The following is a 3,321-nucleotide window of genomic DNA, read 5'->3' on the forward strand; positions in this document are numbered from 1 at the left end:
ACGAAGTCTCACATTCACTGCCTGGTGGCAGTAATGGGCTGGATGAGGGATAACAAACCAAGGCTGAATCCAGACAAGACGGAGGTGCTCTTTGTAGTGAGCTGCATTTCACCTGTTCTAGATGGAGTTACACTCCCCCAGAATCATAATATCAGGAAATGGCATTAGCCCCTTAAATGCCTGCCTACAGGCAGTAATGGGCTGGATGAGAGATAATAAATAGGAGGTGCTCATTGTTGGAGCTTTAAAGACCTATCTTTTTAGGGTGGCTTTTAATTATTTCTAGTTTGGTTAAAACTCATTAAAATCTGGTCTTATTTTGTGTTTTTGATTTTCATGTAAGCCATGAATAAATTAAGAGTCTGTATTTTATTTAATAATAATAATAATAATAATAATAATAATAATAATAATAATAATCTTTATTATGGTCATTGACCAGCACAGTATTTTATTTTAGATTCTGGCTTGCTACAAAAATATATTGAACTATGGATTTGGGTCCAAAGTGAATTATCAGATTTTGGATTCTGGAGTATGGTTGCAGATGTTCTAGTGACAACACAAAGTTTAGCCTGAAGAAGGCAGTTTTTTAAACAAGTGTTCTAAAGTGTTTGACCTTAAAGTCTAAGAGCTCCTGCTCTTCACACATAATTTTCTAAGGATGTATTTATTCAATTATTCAATGATTTGAGCCCTTTTCCATTTATGAACAAATGCATAAAGGATATTTGGTGTGATTTAGATTTTTTTTTAGATAAGTTCAATTGCAATGTACTTTAGAGGATCCAAGGACCACCCCCACCCCGCCCCCACAATTAAAGCTGGAAACAAACCTCACTCTTGCCATCTCTCATGGCTCAGTGTCCAGTCCAATGTAAAAAGTGATGGGTTTTGTGTGCAAGTCTTTATGGCATTGTTCAGCTCTTTGGTGTCATATGAAAGCAACAAGCAGAGGCTTGCCACAGCCCTAGCACATCATGGAAGCTTTAAAAGTCTATTTGTACAAGTGGGTGGGCAAACAATGCATAAGCTTACTGCACCATTTTCTTGCTGAAGTTTTAGTTAGCACATGAGTGCTTCGCCAAGTCTCTATACTTGAGCTTACATCCTGGCTTAAGAACCACCTTCTGCCTGCCATATTTTAGGGCACAAGTGCCTGACACATGATTTCATTCCCCATGCATGTTTTCATCTCCATAAAATGACACACTCAAGCCACTTCTCTTTGGAGCAGAACACTATTGTCTGGGATCTGGCCAGAGCAAGCATCCCAACCCTGCTGCCAGTAAGCATACAAAAGGCAGTTGGGTGTGTGTGTGTGTGTGTGTGTGTGTGTGTGTGTGTGTGTGTGTGTGTGTCAGCATTGAAAAGGAATGTTACACATTTATCACATTTGAAGAATGCTATACAGACTGCAATACAGCAATATATATATTTATATATAGATATATGCATAAGCAAGTCCAGGTAGAAAGCCTGGGATTTCAAAATTGTCCTCACAGCACCCCTCAGAAACCCCACTGGAATGAACAAGGTGGTGAAACTCCAGATAACATGCTAAGAGAGGTCTATCAAAATCAGTACGGGATCCAGAGATCCTGGGGCCAGTAGTAGTGCTTGTACAAGTACAGGCAGATTAGACAAAAGACTCCAAAGTTCCTTCAGCTCTGTCCAGATAGGAGTTTTGTTGGTGGCTGTTGCTTTAGCTCGGTTCTTGGGAAATTATGTAAAAATGAAGGGACATCTTTAAGAGCTCAATGGTATCTTGTCCAACTCACACTTGGGTGGCAAAGATGATATTCCTTCTGAAAAGGTAGCAATGTGTTTAGCAAGGAGGATCAAAGGCAACTTAAGACAAAGCTAGCAGAGACTGATGGAAAATCTTTGGGAACATTCTGCTTGAGTTCCAACATACATTTCTGCACCCCAGACATCGCAAGCCCTGAGCCAACTGTGGAGGGCTCCTACCAGCCATCACCATACCACAAGAATTACACAAGTAGTTTTCTGGTTTAAGGGAAAACATTTTCTTCCACAAATGTCTTTGGAACGTCTTCATTGTGAGAAGTGACTGTCTCTAAAAATGCAGACCTGGGGCAGATCAGCAGCAACAAGGTAAAGCATCTTCCCTTGTTGAACATAATAGACATTGTTATGGTTTGTCTGCACCGAGCCTGGGCATTCTATGCCTAAATGTTTTGCTTTCCAACTGAGATAAAGGCTGAAGGTAGGTTATCTCCAAGTGCTGTCCTTTTTACCACCAGGTTTACCAACTTCCCCTAACATTGGAGGACGTGTAACTAAGGCCTAGATCTTATTCAAATGGTAATTTTATCTGGATGGCATCACTTTAGACCAGGGGTTCCCAACCTGTGGTACTCCAGATGTTGCAGAACTACAACTCCCATCACTCCCAGCTATAATTTACTATGGCTGGGGATCTTGGGAGTTGTAGTTCAGCAACATCTGGAGTACCACAAGTTGGAAACCTGTGCTTTAGACAATAAGTGGAGATTTAATTACTGAATGTTCCTCCATCAGAAAACTAGATGGATGGGAGAAGAGTTTTAGTCTAGCCTTCTACCCAACACGCTCATTTTCTATCTGCAGGATGGGGCGGGGGGTTTCAAATGTGAGCCTCCACCAGCAATCTGAACTGGTACAATCCAGACTCAAGAAGTTCACCATCTCAGTAAGAACTGTCCCTAAACTACATGGACAAGCCACTGGCTTGACAAAGGCAAAAGTAATACCTTAAGACATTCACCAGAAAGCTGCAGGAGAGCATTGGGTTTCCAATGAAAACTAGTATTTACAGTTTTCACAGTTCTAAGCTTCCATAGTCTCAAGTGGTATCACAAGTCACAATATATCAATTGTTCCCACTTGGTCTATTTCAAGACCCAGGCCCTTTTCACCCATCCTTGAGAAGTTGGGCAATCATCTCCAAAGGCATACAAATATATATTTTATAGAGCTAATTTCCCTTATGGAGAACATTGCCCAGTGTGGGGAAATCTGGAAGAACCTTCTCTAGTACAGGGGCTACTGGCAAAGGTCCATCCATCTTCTTAGCTGATCAATAGCAAATATGCTGATAGGAAGGTTATGGAAAGGTTAAGATTAGGAAGACAGAAAAAAAATCAACCATGCTCCTCAAATCAAACCAGTCAAACTAGCAGTAGAAGTGGCCTATCATTGGCCAAGTTTGTACTTGATGCCCCATGACCAATTGCCAACAGCAACCACAGAACAAAAACCTACACTTAAAGGCCCACACTGCTGTTAGAAACCAAGTAACAACCTTGCTAACGGACA

The sequence above is a fragment of the Hemicordylus capensis genome, chromosome 6 (genome assembly GCF_027244095.1).
Source record: "Hemicordylus capensis ecotype Gifberg chromosome 6, rHemCap1.1.pri, whole genome shotgun sequence".
NCBI classification, from domain to species: domain Eukaryota; kingdom Metazoa; phylum Chordata; class Lepidosauria; order Squamata; family Cordylidae; genus Hemicordylus; species Hemicordylus capensis.